This window comes from Bombyx mori, chromosome 8, assembly GCF_030269925.1.
Source record: "Bombyx mori chromosome 8, ASM3026992v2".
Taxonomy (NCBI): domain Eukaryota; kingdom Metazoa; phylum Arthropoda; class Insecta; order Lepidoptera; family Bombycidae; genus Bombyx; species Bombyx mori.
In genome coordinates, this window is record NC_085114.1 from 8,993,581 (window position 1) to 9,010,707 (window position 17,127).

General features: G+C 36.9%; 1 protein-coding gene across 11 annotated transcripts in view; it reads right to left on the minus strand.

The window, feature by feature from the left end:
* The window catches only part of LOC101737699 (uncharacterized), a 123,947-nt gene that overhangs the window by 49,134 nt on the left and 57,686 nt on the right, over positions 1–17,127 (minus strand). For 6 of the 11 annotated variants that reach the window (XR_001140080.4, XR_001140078.4, XR_002431472.3 and 3 more), the window contains one exon: positions 9,643–9,671. The gene's annotated coding sequence lies outside the window, so the exon portion shown is untranslated. Of the gene's footprint in view, positions 1–9,642; positions 9,672–14,190; positions 14,394–17,127 lie in introns of those variants that run through there. The other 5 variants (XR_002431474.3, XR_001140079.4, XM_062669731.1 and 2 more) reach the window with 1 other exon arrangement.

Genomic DNA, 17,127 nt, shown 5'->3' on the forward strand with positions numbered 1-17,127 from the left:
CTACTCGTGTACGGAAAACGTGTATATTTCATACTAAAATAAACATTCTCAGTGCCAAAATGTGCTGCCACTTAATAAAATTAAGCAATTTATTCGATGCACTGCGCCTTTATTTGCTTAGGGTGGCGAGGAGTCGTTAAGTCGCCCAATCCACCGGTTTTCATAATGAAATTGAATTAGAATAATGAATGATGTGGTTTTTTTTTGTTACAGAATTTCAAGTTGGGTGTAAAGTGCAATAAATTTTTATAAATTTATGTGTGTGTGTGTGTGTGTAACTACTTCGTCTATGTGTAACTATTTCAGTTTCTTTTTTTTAAACAGTTAGCAACACCAGTAGCCGTTTTTTTGGATAGTGTTTTAGTCACGCACTTTCTAAAGTATTTTTTTGCGAATGTGATTAAAAACTTTGCAGAGGTATATATACACAATAGACAGTGAAACCACAGTTTATACGGTCAGTAATGAATGTCCGTCTACAATGTATAGAATAAACGGGAGATAAAAACATATGTATATTTACGTCTTTTACTTTGTCTGTGACGTGTTATACTAACAGAACTAAAGAATTGTTTGAGATGATACCATCATCTCGTTTTTACCATCGCACCGCCCGCCACCGGAGTAGAGTTCATCCATACTACCTGGAGCTACTGCGTTCATCCACAGTGCGTATCCAAAGATCTTTTTTACCACGTGTCATCCGGCCTTGGAATGAACTCCTCTGCACGGTGCTTCCCGAGCGTTATGACATATCCTTCTTCAAACGAGGCTTGTGGAGAGTACTTAACGACTTAACGGCAGTGGCTTAGCTCTGCTTCTGGCATTGCTGATGTCCATGGGCGACGGTAACCACTCACTATCAGGTGTGCCGTACGCTCGTCTGCCTACAAGGGCAATAAAAAACAGACATGTTATAACTACTGTTATACTAATCGGATTTATAAAATGAAATAGCAGCTTCTTAGTACTACGCACGCGCGTACGCAGCACACCGCTAGCTAACTCTCCGACGCATCGTGCTGTCTCGCTACTCAATGGCTTGCTAGCCTATGCTCCGGAAATGGATATATTCCATGATGACTTGCAGCGATTTATTGTTGTTCTTAGGAATTACTTAAGCTAATTATTAATACCTTACAAATGTTTTGGTTTATACTGTTAACTTGTAAGTAGACTAAATAAAAAAATAGCGACTGTTGATAATGTTCACCAACCTAGAAAGTTTCTATGAAACCGACAATAAATCGAAACACTCAAAGCAATTCTAACATCAAAGAGCATATCTATAATAATTTGAGTGAATTGAATATTTATTATAACAAGTTCTGTTTATAATTAATTTTAAAGCATTCTCTGTGTGTGTGTGTTATGTGAATTCTGAATATAAATGAGGACAGGAAATAAAAGCGTGAAGAGTATTTATAAAATTATTATTCATAATATTCTGTTATTTAATTTTAGAATAAAGCAAACGAAATCTTATTACGATACGGCAAAAGTGTCGTCTATTAACATATTATATCAATAACAAAGCAAGTTGTGTACTTTACATCACAAGCAAACGTGTCTGAACATCGACCATACCATTTCTTCCAGACCCACTGCTAGTGGCTTCGAGGGGTTATATTAGCTTAACTAAGCGTGTAGGCGAGCTCATGGGGAAACATTACTATCATCTGTCCTAGCAAGAAGCCGAGCTTCGCTAATTCTCGAGTCAGAATCGCGACCCATTGAGAATATCCGGCGAGAAACCCACGAAGCTATGTCTGTAGGTTAAGTAGGACTCTGTAAGGGACCTCTTCTATGATCTCGTTTATTCGTTCTATGATCTACACCTTACCTTAGTTGCATGTAAATGAGATGTAATACCACACAATGGAAACTAACAGGAAAATAGTAATGGTTTTCACGCATCTGCAATGCTGAGGATGTCGATCCGTGAAATTATTGTATCTGTATTTTGTTATCAGCATTTTTATATTGGTATTATTGTATAAATTTTCGCGACCAATTATAATCGAGCTGTGTGTGACGGTAGAAACGTGTGCGGTTGCTATTGGATAAGAACATTGTTCCCTGACCCCACTATCCTATAAAACTGTAAGATTGCTAATTCAAAATACATCCCGATCCTGCGGAAAGAATGGAAAGCAGTCGACGTCGCCCAAAACACGTCATCTCGGATCCTCCGGATCCACTAACGGTGCTTTTAGGTACCTCAATCACCGGTCACCGTCCTCGTCAAGCCCGTCGCTTGCGACGAAGGGCTCGACGAGTAAATTAACCCTCAGACACAGCCCACTGAGTTTATCGCCGGATCTTCTCAGTGGGTCGCGTTTCCGATCCGGTAGTAGATTCTGCGAAGCACGGCTCTTGCTAGGGTTCGTGTTAGCAACGTCGTCAGTTTTGAGCCCCGTGAGCTCACCTACTAGTTAAGGTTACGCTGGAATAGCCTCTCAAGGCTACCAGCTTAGGTAGGAGAAAAAAAAATCAAAATACACACTTTTTTTATTATAACCGAATACAGTCCTCAAGCCCAAAATAAAATCAAAGGTCAAGGCATATCTATTGCCGCTACAAATGGTATTCGCTAATAGTAATTGAGTTCTATATTTGAGTTCCGGTAACCACTTAAACAAGTGGCAAGTAAACTGATTTGCCTATCTATAACTCATCTAAAGAACAATACAGATGGATAAGCTCAGATTATGTAATTCTTATCATAGAAATAGTAGTCTGAGCAAGCTGCGTAGTCGTGTCACATCATAAAAAGGGCTGTGGAATTTACGTCGTGATGCCCCCGAAGACTTTAGAAATAATCCTGTTTTCTTTTCACAAGCTGTACTAATCAAGAATGTCTGTGAAATCCGATTGTTGAACTAATAGCTAATAAATACATCGTCGGGAGCCGTCACATATTTCTCTTGACAAATGCTGCTACAAAATTCTTGTAGGTATGTGCATTTTTCATTTAGAATACATCCATATGCTGCGTGTCCGACAGCTGAAATAACATTACTGTAGTCGTTACGTTCGGTATAATAATAAGTCTTTTGTTAAAAGCACTAGAGATAACTTTTGTTCGATCCTGTAGTCATCGGATTGGAATTAAGTGTCATTAATTTGATGAATTACATTTTTTTTCTGTTTATTGTAAGTCTATTTCACAAATTGTCAAGTTATTTCAAATACAAAAAAAAGATCACAGACTAATAAATTATTTCAGAGGAAATCATTATGAGAATAATAAATAACATTACATGTTAATCTTTTCGATTTTTGTGTGTAGCTTCCGAAAGATCAAAGGTTGTTTTACGTTCATATACCAAACCATATAACTCGTGAATAATCTGTAATGTTCTTATTAAAATCCACAGAAATGTTTCTTATCCCATCAAAGTGAAAAAAAGCCCTTTTACAAATAATAATATATTTTATATTGTCTGCGACGAAAATGGACCTATTGTCCTAGAAATCTTATATAATATTATATATAAAACAGGTAATTCGTGAAAGCTGTAAAGCATTCGAAACATCTAGAAACAATGTATTAATAATAATAAAATCGAGATTAAACCGTAAAAGTAATTATTTGAATCTAAAAAATATAGCATCATAATATACCCCTGCAATAATAGACTACTTCATATTGTGAACACTTAAATAATATCTCTTTAAAACCGCACTCTTGGAAGTGACATGTCTATTAGAGTATTCACCGCTAGTATCGTTTGTTAAGATGTATGTGAAAGGGGGTCCTATTTCAAGTTCGGATAGCAGATGAAGAATTTGTCTAACAAATGGGACATCCGGCCCTTATAACAATATTGAATACACACGAAATGGTAACAAATATCTCAAGTGTGTTAGAGATTCTTTGAGAACAAATAAAGGATTTATTGAACTAATGGAATACGATAAAAGTCAGAGAAATATCAATATTTATACAAATTCAGGTAAAATAGTGTTAACTAAATATATTTTTTTAGAATTAGGTAATAAATGAAGTAGGTAAAATTAAATTTGTAAAACTTTTAAAGATTTATTTGAATTGTTTTCTGATACTGCCTTAATTAAGGCTGCGATCGACCGTATTTTATTTTTTCTAATACAGAGAAGGTTTAGTTTATAATCGATTAATTCTCGTTCATAGAACACTGCGTTTTTAATTGGGAAAACAACGCGATTCTATCTTTAAATTTATGTCTGACAGGTCGTAAAGTTTTCTGTCTCAAATTCAAGAGTTCACACACGTTAAGGTATTTAGTGTGACATAAATTTTAAATATCGATTGAATGTAGTGTATCATAAACAAAATAGATTTTTGACAGGGTTGCTTTGAATTACAGCTATCATTTGAAGTACAAGTGTTTACAACACTACAACGATCAGACAGATAAAGGTTTTGACATTTATGTAATTTTTTTTAAAGCAGTTTATGATCTGGTAACTAAGACCTTTAAGTCATGTCTTATTATAATCTAGATTCTTATTTTTATGAAAAAGGATAATGTGGAGTGAAATGAAACGAAATGAAATGAAGATGATTAATTTGAGCATTAATCAACTGGGATTAAATTCAATGAAATGATATGATATGAGATGAAATATAATCTTAGTAAAATGGTGGTCTTTTACTGAGATTTTTTCAGTGGACTTTTTGGAGAATCCCGTGAAGTTACGTCCAGCAGCTTTGTTTCATTTTCCCAAATTTGTGCACTTTCACAGATATTAAACAGTTAATAAACCACCAAAATGTCCGTTGACCATGTCCTAAAAATGGCGACCGAAAAAACAAAATAAACGTTTTGATTTACTGTCTAATTAGAGAGGGATTACGACTTATTATATCTCTTAAAATCTTCTGTAGTCATAGTAACCTCCAACTTATTACTCCCCGGCCGATTGCTGGTACCCGTAAATACGTTGTTAGACCTACAGAATTGTCCTTCAACGACTTCTGCGTATACGCGAAGACTATGAGAAAAGTTTGGACGACGGATTTATTTGTCAACTTTGCTCTGATAAAACTTTGTTTGACATTTGATTGGGAGGTCATGCCCCGTTTCCCTCGGAGATAACTTTCCACCACCTCCTTCGGCTTTAGATTAATTTCCATGTAATATTGACTTTGAAATACTCGTTTTATTACTTTTGTATCCTCCTGCTTCTTTAAAATATTATAAATTCAGAACACGAAAAGATAAGAGTGAATTACGACATTCCTTTTTATAGGAAAATTTTATCAAAGCAATTTATTTCGAAGCGTCCGTAGCTTAATTCCGTGGATTCCTGGAGTGTTCGTAGTCATGCGATGGTGCCATGGTTCACCTGGCAGGCATAATCATTATGATCAGCCAAAAGAAATCTACTGCTAGAATTAGTTTTAAATACTCAAACATCTTGTACTTGATCGGCGTCCACAAACGACTGTCACGATGAATAAAATTAAGTGACCAAATTAACTCTACATCACCAATGTTCACCCGTTACTGCCGACATAGTTCTTGACAAATGACACGGCAAATTTTAACTCAAATAGGAACAAGTCCTACATCGCGATGAAATTTCGAAGCATTACTGATACACTAGATCAGTGGTTTAGCAAGTGGTGTATTTAAGTTAATACTGCAGTACTTTTTCCAAGGGCTCCCCCTTTGACCCGACGCGAATCTAACATGAGCCCGCTGAGATCCTCATGGAGTTGCAATTCCGATCCGGTAGTAGGTGATACACGAAGCAAATATAGTAGGTAGGTATAGGTTCTAGGAGGCGTACTAGTTCTAGGGAACTAGTACGCCTCCTTGTGAAGCATTCGGGTTGCTGTTATCTCTTATGTCCCAACTGAGCCCTCAAGTTCACCTAACCGTCCTTGGTGAAGCTGGAAAGGCCTGCAAACCGCTGCTAATTCCATCATTGAAAAAAACCATCCAATGCCGCATATCTTGCAACACGTTACTAATGTGACAATTTTGGTTTTGTTTGTATAACTGCGGTTGGTATAACTTGTGTGCTGCCGGTCATAACATATGGCGCTGAAACGTGGACATTGACCGTAGGTTTGGTCCGTAAGTTCAAAGTGGCTCAGCGTGCTATGGAAAGGTTTCTTTGATGGATCCAGTCAGAAATGATGAAATTCGTCTAAGAACCAGCTAGCTGATGCCCACTCTTCAAGCCAGAGCGTATGACTGCTTCGGGCAGAAATCACTGATCAAGACGGTCGTACTGAACTGTAAGATATATAAGGCTCCCTGCCACAATTAAAGGCGAAAAGGATACATTCCTTTTCATCGGTTACACTAATACTCGTGCCTTATCGTTCGTTTGTCATTCGTGTGACATCGCCCACGCCTCCGCATCTAATTAGTACAGAAATAACGTCAAGAGATTTGTCAACTTCCTAGCTTTTATGGCATCCCTTTGAGGCGTGCTCCAAACGAGAGCGATCCACGCCGCCTCTCATGTAAATAGATCGTTAACCGCCTCTGAAATATTGTTTTGAACTTAGAGGGTGGTCCGTGTTAAACGTCAAATACTCAGCAATGTCACCCGGAGGTGGCTTCATCAGGGCTTTGGAATCGAATCTTCATATAAAAGATTTCGCTGTTGATTTCGATTTGTTGTGATGGACAATTTTGCGACTTAAATTATGATAATAGATGCTTTTACTTGTATGTTTTTTGCACGAGAGTTCGAAGGTTCATGTTTTGGAGCGAACGAAAGAGTAAGACGATGTATATTTGCAAATTATTATGTTAACCTATACTATATTAAAGCAAAGACTTTGTATCCTTTTTTACCAAATTTGTACAGAAGGAGGAGTATGAAATTTCCCACACTTATAGAGAATATAGAGAAGGAGTGCAGAATGCCATTTTTTTAAATTATGTATAAAAAATACAATAAATCAATTAAAAAAAACATAACACACACTACCATGTATTTGACAAACACACACACGCATAATATACTCTTTTCTCTCTGGTCAAATTGAGAATAGATTAATTTTATATGTCTGTAGTAGCCTTGGCGAAATCTTTTTTTTATTGCTTAGATGGGTGGACGAGCTCACTGTCCACCGGGTGTTAAGTTGTTACTGGAGCCCATAGACATCTACAACGTAAATGCGCCACCCACCTTGAGATATAAGTTCTAAGGTCCCAATATTACAACGGCTGCCCCACCTTTCAAACCAAAGCGCATTACTGCTTCACGGCAGAAATAGGCGGGGTAGTGGTACCTACCCGTGCGGACTCACAAGAGGTCCTATAGAGCAAGAGCCCGCGACAGCCAGACCTTCGTTATTTTATAAAAGCTGAAAGTTTCTCTGTGTATGTCTCCAACACAGGTAAGAACGACCCGCGATTATAGAGTTCCGATTGTGGTTACTTGGGCAGGTAACAGGCAGTAAAGGTATATAAAATAGTACCTTAAATTCGTTAAAGTATAAAGGTTGTTTTTTTAATATTTAGTCCAGAATATCTTTAGAAATCATGATATCCGTTGCCGGACACTTTTTCCAGTTGTTACCCCATGCCAGACACCCTTAAACTTTAATAAATTTTAATTATACTTTCGTTATACTATAAAAGCTAAATTTTATATATGTTACTTAGGGACTTATAAAAATATGTTACCCCAAGAGCCGGACAGTTTTAATGGTTCTTACATCTTGCCAGACACATTGAGAGCCCGCTGTAGGTGCGAGCGCGAGGTAGCAACTGTTCAAGCGGGTGTGAGCGAGATAGAGTGCTTAGTCTATTGTGATCTTTTACTGCACATCAGCTGTCGTTTATAGGATTTATCCGTTCTAAGCAGTGATATCGAGGCGCCACTCGGCATGGGAAGCTCTGTCATTCTGGCGGGCGACCTAAATTGTAAACACATCAGGTGGAACTCACACACCACAACCCCTAATGGCAGGCGGCTCGACGCGTTAGTCGATGATCTCGCCTTCGATATCATCGCTCCGCTAATCCCGACTCACTACCCGCTAAATATCGCGCATCGCCCGGATATACTCGACATAGCGTTATTAAAAAACGTAACTCTGCGCTTACACTCGATCGAAGTAGTTTTAGAGTTAGATTCAGACCACCGCCCCGTCATTATGAAGCTCGGTCGCGCTCCCGATTCCGTTCCCGTCACGAGGACTGTGGTGGATTGGCACACGCTGGGCATTAGCCTGGCTGAATCAGATCCACCATCGCTCCCGTTTAGCCCGGACTCTACCCCGTCTCCTCAGGATACCGCTGAAGCCATAGACATCGTAACGTCACACATCACCTCGACATTAGATAGGTCATCGAAGCAAGTTGTGGCGGAGGACTTCCTTCACCGCTTCAAATTGCCCGACGATATTAGGGAACTCCTTAGAGCTAAGAACGCTTCGATCCGCGCCTACGATAGGTATCCTACAGTGGAAAATCGTACTCGAATGCGTGCCCTACAACGCGACGTAAAGTCTCGCATCGCCGAAGTCCGAGATGCCAGATGGTCTGATTTCTTAGAAGGACTCGCGCCCTCTCAAAGGTCTTACTACCGCTTAGCTCGTACTCTCAAATCGGATACGGTAGTAGCTATGCCCCCCCTCGTGGCCCCTCAGGCCGACTCGATAGTTCAATATCGACAACAATGAGGAAAATTATAAGAACGATTAAATATTTTTCTTTGACATGTAATATTTTGTTTGTACTTTATAATATTAAAATAACCTTTTTTATTTTCTATAATATTGCTATGAACGTAATAAAATAATTTTTTTATTGGATATCTTAAAAGATCACAATAGACTAAGCACTCTATCTCGCTCACACCCGCTTGAACAGTTGCTACCTCGCGCTCGCACCTACAGCGGGCTCTCAATGTGTCTGGCAAGATGTAAGAACCATTAAAACTGTCCGGCTCTTGGGGTAACATATTTTTATAAGTCCCTAAGTAACATATATAAAATTTAGCTTTTATAGTATAACGAAAGTATAATTAAAATTTATTAAAGTTTAAGGGTGTCTGGCAGGGGGTAACAACTGGAAAAAGTGTCCGGCAACGGATATCATGATTTCTAAAGATATTCTGGACTAAATATTAAAAAAACAACCTTTATACTTTAACGAATTTAAGGTACTATTTTATATACCTTTACTGCCTGTTACCTGCCCAAGTAACCACAATCGGAACTCTATAATCGCGGGTCGTTCTTACCTGTGTTGGAGACATACACAGAGAAACTTTCAGCTTTTATAAAATAACGAAGGTCTGGCTGTCGCGGGCTCTTGGGATACTACCAACAGTCAAAATGTGATTATAGAAATAGTCTTTGACAATAGAACCGTAATAATGTTCAAATTTATAATTTAAATTTATAATTATGGTCGAATTTCGAACACAGGGTAACCGCTAGTTATTATTATTAATATATGTATGTGCCGAGTCCCAGTACCCAGATAAGTATAATCGCGTGTTTATATAGTTTTCGTTCTAATTGTATTTTGCTGGCATTTGCTTATTTGAAATATTAGTCGAATTTGTACAAAAAAAAACTAAACCCAATATTTTGATCATTTGATTTGATTGTGATTCATTCACCTAATCGAAAACCGTTACAAAAGTATTAAAATGTTATCATTAATTTGTACTTACATTTGTTGGAGTGAGATGACTTGCAGAATCTGAAACAACAAAGAGTAAGTTTTTTTTTTTAATCCTTACATTCTTTTCCATTAATAAAGGTCTTTTTAGTATTTTTAAAATAATAACAATAGCTTATATAGCCATTAACAAATATAATAGAACATTCAATGTTTAAAAATTACTTAAAGTTTTAACTGTACTAAACAGCCAACTGTAAAAGTGACATTAGGTTCATACTAAATATTCAAAGTACGTACATACATTGAAAAATAGCTTCGCATACATTTTATAAATTTGTATCCTGTTCCAGTAACATCACTCAACGTGCGTATATGTATCAGACCAGTGTGACCCATTACGTCGTGTATGCTTTGAATACGTTATTTTCGCGATAGAAAGTATTTTAATCATGAAATTACAACAAATCATCTGTATATCAATTTGTATCACATATTAATCGTTAAAATTAATATACATTTAATAGCAGGAAAACAAAAAATGTTATCAAAAACACGAAATTCATTTTATTATCTTGGTAAATAATAATAAATATTTTCTTGACGTTATCCTCTCACTCCCGTTCCTCTTTGAGTTCCCGTAAAATCCCATAAATCATAATTTTGCAAACCGTTTCCCCGATTAACTTCCATGGCAATGCTTTACAGGTACAAACAGGGTTGCCAGAAAAAAAAGTACTCTCTACGATTGTGGAAGAAACATTGTTATTTTTTATTCAGGTAATTCAAATATGGTATTATTTAAAAAAAACATATCAGTGCTTTCATAAAAAATATTGACATGGCAAAAATATTTTTTAACGCAAGACATTATAGTAATTATCATTGAGATGATTTTTCATTTTAAAACAAATTAAATTGAACTCAAACAGTTAACAATAAATGTTGAAATTAATTAGTTATAATATAATATAAAAAGCTAATTAGCTAGTAACGTACGAAGTAAAAGCAAAAAGAATTTCATTAATGAATCGAACGCCATTTTTTTTTGTCAATCTCATCACGATATAACACCACCAAATATTTAAGTAACAATAATTATCAGCCCTATGCAAACACGAAATCCCGCCGAACAAAGGGTAATTTCGCTTATTACACAGATTATATAATATAATATAGCTAGCTACGTTTGTTTACGTTTTACTTCAGTTTCTTGTAACAAACAATAACAAGAAAGCTATTAGAGGGCTATTAAACTTGTTATTTACGAACGAGACCGCTTCATTATCTCCTGCGCAGTAATTACTGGTTTTATCGCGAAAATATTGGCACAAAATGGTAGAATTAGTGATCCTTAATAGAGAATCGTTACGTGTAACACAACTCGTGTATCTATAGTACAATGTCATTTTCATCGCAATCTCGATTTTTTTTATTGCTTAGATGGGTGGACGATCTCACAGCCCACGTGGTGTAAAGTGGTTACTTAAGCCCATAGACATTTACAACGTAAATACGCCACCCACCTTGAGATATAAGTTCTAAGGTCTCAAGTATAGTTACAACGGCTGCCCTACCCTTCAAACCGAAACGTATTACTGCTTCACGGTAAAAATAGGCAGGGTGGTGGTACCTATCCGCGTGGACTCACAAGAGGTCCTACCACCAGTGATTTCGATTTCTGAACTGTGAAATAATTTAGGTCGAGAAAACCTCTCAGGCTCCTGATGTCCATGATGCTGGTGGAAGGGCGTATTGTAGTCTTGCAGTTCCTAAGGCAAAGCAATAATGGTTTCTGATTTAATTTTGGCGAGCATTTACCATCAGATCGACCGAGCTTATCCACCAAAGGTAGCAAAAAGTATGTTTTTTTTGTGAACATGATAAATGAATTAAAATTTTTATGTTTTATTTCGGAGAAGCGGCGGCTGGAAAGGTATTTCAAATTAGAATCATCATATCACTACATAGTATAAAACAAAGTCGCTTTCTCTGTCCCTATATCTGTCTGTCTCTATGTATGCTTAAATCTTTAAAACTACGCGACAGATTTTCATGCGGTTTTTTTTAATAGATAGAGTGATTGAATAGGAAGGTTTACATGTATAATAACATCCATTAAATAGTGGAGAAATCAATAATAAATTACAGTTTCCGAAGCGAAGCGAGGGCGGGTCGCTAGTTTATGATATAATAATTAACCTCTATAGGTATCTAAGACTATCTGTTTCAAACTCAAATGTAACTAAAATTTTATTAACCAACATCTTAAGAGAAAACAATTTTCAAATTACAGAAAAACGATTTAACCGTTATTAACTTTTATTTACTGTAGTACAAAAAAGGACGGAGCAAGAATCGTCGGTCTGCGGTAATGGCTAAATGGCTAATTAAGCAAGTGTATGCTCAGTACGAATTAGCCGCTCTATTAGAATCACATTACGTAGAACAATTTACCGGTAACTGGTTGTGGGGGCGCCCGATGCTCTTAGAATAACAAAATGGACAGTCAACCTCCATAATGCGGGCTACGGACTTAATGCTTTCAAATGTTTTAGGATAAGCGCATATATAGCGCTTTGTAGGTTCGACGTATTTTTTATTTATTTTTAATGCTTAGATAGTTGGACGAGCTCACTGCCCACCTGGTGTTAAGAGGTTACAGGAGCCCATAGACATCTACAACGCAAATGCGTAAAGCCACCTTGAGATATAAGTTCTAAGGTCTCAGTATAGTTACAACGGCTGCCCCGACCTTCAAAACGAAAACCATTACTGCTCACGGCAGAAATAGGCAGGGCGATGCAACCTACTCGTGCGGACTCACAAGATGTTCTACCACCAGTAAAAAAAATATTAAAAGTTTTAGATTTTTTTATAATCATGTTAACATTAAGTCACATTCAGAATTGCGTATAGATATATGTATGTGTATGGAGAATCTGTAAAAACGGAACGTATGAAAAGAGTGAGGACCGAAGCGTCAAGATGTGAGTGAGAGAAACTGGTAAGAAATGGAAAAGAGAATGACAGAGAAAAAGCAAGATGGTGAAGATCATTGAATGAGCAAAGCGTAAAAAATTTGTCGAGATAATTTTTAATTAATATAATAAAGAAAATTTGTGAACAGAACAATAAGAGTGCAACAATGGAATAATTTTATTTTATGCCCCACGATCCTAATTTTACTCTTCTTGTCTCCATCTTATCCCAGTAGGTGAGGTCGGCGCAGCGAATTTTTCGATTCCGTTCTCTTCTATCAGCCGTCATCTCAACACTCACTCTTCTCTCTCTCTATCTCATATCGTTATTCATACACTCCATCCATGTCTTCTTGCCCCTCTAATTTTACATATAAATTATTTATTATTATACTAGCTGAGTCCCGTGATGTTATCCGCGGTTATTGTCGAACCGCGGATGACGCCGTGGGGCGAAGCTAGTCTAAAAAAGTCTTCTACGGTACTCCTTATATCATCAGCTACTTATCAGTGAAAGTCTCGTCAAAATCGGTCCAGCCGCTTCAGAGATTAGCCGGAACAAACAAACAGACAGTCAGACAAAAATTGTAAAAAATGTTATTTTGGTGTATGTACCGTATATATATTCATATGTATGTAGTAAAAAGCGGTTATTTCAATATTACAAACAGATACTCTAATTTTATTTATATGCATAGATATATATCGTTAGAGTTTTCAATTAAGAGTTTTCAATGTTAGAGTTAATATGGTTGCCACTAATAATCTATAAGGTTATCAATCTCACAAAATAAAAATCGAGTTCATAAACCGGTATGACAGTCAACGAAATTCTCAATTACGCTTTTAAAGCTCGAAGCGGTTTCTCATCACATTATTTCACTTTGATTCATGTTCTAAAAGAAAAACATTTTTCGGAAAATTACAATTTACTTCTGATGTAATTTGTTCGGATATACATATTATTTTGTATAACGTTACCAATTAGGCTTCGGAAAAACATTAAAGGATCTTCGTACCGAGAAAATTAAATTAACTCAACAACACAGGACTAAAATTCAACTGAGAGAAAATGTTGTGCGTTGTAATTAATTTGGCATTTACAATGTTTTTTTGTTATGGATTTTTTTCAAATCAAATTTACTTATACTCGTAGGATCGTATTTGTTAAATGAAGTATACAGACTTCCACTACATACCGCAATTAGTTTTATAAATATGAGTAAAGGAAATTTTAACATGCTGTGTGTACCAAAAACGAATACATAATTATTATACACTAGCTGACTCGGCAGACTTCGTAGTGCGTCAATCGATAATGTATAAAATAAACTTAAAACAAACAAAAGGAATCCGTCCGACGGGGGACACATCAAAGGAAAAGCAAAATTGTTATTTTTATTTAATTCCGCACATTTTCATATTTATCTAACCTTTTAAACCTTCTCTGGACATCCACGAATAATTCAAGACCAAAATTAGCCAAATCAGTAGAGCCGTTCTCGAGTTTTAGCGAGACTAACGAACAGCAATTCATTTTTATATATATAGAAGATAGAAGATTAAATATAATAACTAAATAAATCTATTACAAAGTACAAGATTGTATCATCACTAACCTCAAACCTCGAACAAAGCTTACTTCGTGTAATAAATATTGTCACAAATATATTATAAAAGGAGAATTAACAATAAAACAGTTTAAATTTAAACCTTTCTTGGCTATAAGGCACAATAAGTGGAACTTATTAAGCGTCGAATATCGTGACCGGACCACCCACGGCCGAAGCGAGCAGCCAAATAAAATAAAACAACGAATAAATAAGAGTGCTCTCGCATAATTGATCACAAATTAAAACTCGCGCCGCGTTCGAAATTTTAAGCGTTTCACATCGCCAAAAGCGTAGTTGCTCTGTGTGTGGGAACAATCTCGAATAAACGCTACGATAAAAAATATGATTGCGAATTGTTTTACCGCGATTTTCTAGTTCCGTTTTCGTCTTGTACTTTTACAAATTTACAACACACTAATAATTTATATAAGATAAGGCATTTTATATTATTTTAAGTTAACTATTTTCTTATTATCATTGATGCCTTTGACATGGCCATATTCCGTCAAACTTGCTATTGTCTGTTGAAAATTTCAATTTATTTTTATATACATATCATTAAAGAACAATGAGCAATGATTAATCCTTGAGTAATTTAACATTCATAAAATTGCAATGTATTTTGTTCTCGACGTGACCGCATCACACATACATAGCGATAATTTACTTTTATGCACACATACACATATACGTGCGAGAATAAAGAGGGGTAGGGTTGCCTACGACCTACGAGTCATATTTTAATTTTTTATTGCCTTTATAGACAGACAATCATATAGACCTCCTGATGGTCATAATAGACGAAGCAATTCCACTACAGCCAAGTTGCTATCTATAAGTATAGCTAAGAATTCTCCGCAAACTGAAGAAGAAGATAACATTATATTTAATACAGAAATAATTTAGGGTAAAAAAGAATTACCTGCTCGTTCGCGATAGTTCCAGAATTACATAGACATCACAACGAAAATACAGCAACCCATCTTGAGAAATGAGATCAAAGTCTTGGTTGTAATGAGTAGGTACCAAACATGTCAACCCTCAGTGTCAATACAACAAGATAAAATAATACTGTGCGAATAAAAACAACTAAAATCACCTATTTTACAAATAAATTCGGTTACAATTCGGTGTTCATTAAATTAAACAGGTCACAAATGCTTTTTGCCAATGCAATTAGATCAAAAGAGCATTTTGTCTAATTTGAGAATAGACATTTGAATATATGTCGCCGAACAATTTATGTACCATCGTCTTTCTTTTTGGCTAGCTTTTATCTTAAAAAACCACTTGACAACCCTATAACACGAAAGAAGCGTTAACTGGACCTGAACAGTGGGTCACATTCAGGATAATATGTCACTAAAAATAGGTGTCCTCTGCTAAGACATTTCTTTTTCTTTTGATAATGGAGGCTTATTTATAAGCCAAGACATTGTTTAATCGCCTTTTAATCGTTTTTGCACCTACTCACCAGTTAATTTTGAAGCTTACTATTGAGCGCTACGACATTTTTTTGCTTGAAACGAAGCTTAAGAACAATTTTATAGTAGTGATTTATCGATTCCCCTAACACTGCCGGTACCTACGGGCAGCAGTAACCAAGTCGCAGTCGTCGTCTAAAGGTCTAACGTCGTGGCCTAAAGGATAAGACACCTGGTGTACTCGTATGGAGCGATGGGACCGGTGTTCAAATCCCACAGGCAGGTACCAATATATCAAAAGAAATACGTACAATACATGTTCACGACTTACTTCCACAACGAAAGAATAACATCGTGTAATATCGGCATTTATAATAATATACGTAATTTCTAAAAAACTGAGAAGTGGACGTAAAGTATCTATGTGGGTGGCGGTAATCACGTGGTGATATCTATTCTATGATATCACGGGACCAGTTAACGTGGTGTGATTGTTAGTAAATATTTATTTATTTATTTGCTTCGGTAACCTATAACCATCAGTTGGGCCGAGAGTTCGTTTACCAGTATACGCAGTAAAAAGTGTTTTAGACGCTTTTTTGCTTAATATGGCAGTAATTTTCTATTACAATTTACTAGCCAACCCGTATGTTTAATGTGACCCAAACATTATGTGGCGGGTAGCCATCATACAACGCAAGATAATTGACAGATGCCTGAATCTCGCTTACGACATTTTCAAGATAAAGCGCATATATACAAATTCCGAACAACAACATTCGGACCGTCGGTCTACCGAGCAAATGTCACCCGCTCGGTGGAAGATCTTCCCTTTGCCGTAAGCTCCCCAAACTGGTGACCCCGACGTGATATGAACACGCAACCTTCTGATTCATCATCAGCGCATCAAGAACTTCGGCTACCACAATCCCCGCATTCTCGCAGATAAAAGCAAGTCATCGACAGTCGTCCCACAGCAAGCCAGCATCGCAGCCTCAACAGGACCATCGCAGCCGACTCACCGCGCTTCCTGGCCCTACGGCACGCACCTACACTGCCTCATCGCGCAGCATTCAAGCTCAGTCTCGACTCACCGCAGACTTCGAGCAGCACTGGCGACAATCACGCAGCATTCAAGCTCAGTTTCGACTCACCGCAAACTTCGAGCAGCACTGGCACTTGCAAGCTAATCTCAGCACGGGCAACAATAACTAAAATGACACGACCTCCGGTCTCGGAGGGGAGTGATGTGGCGGGTAGCCATCATACAACGCAAGATAATTGACCGAGCAAATGTCACCCGCTCGGTAGACCGACGGTCCGAATGTTGTTGTTCGGAATTTGTATATATGCGCTTTATCTTGAAAATGTCGTAAGCGAGATTCAGGCATCTGTCAATTATCTTGCGTTGTATGATGGCTACCCGCCACATCACTCCCCTCCCTTTGCCGTAAGCTCCCCAAAATTACAAATCTTATTTTATAAAAGTAACAACACAATAAATAACTTATAATTTACT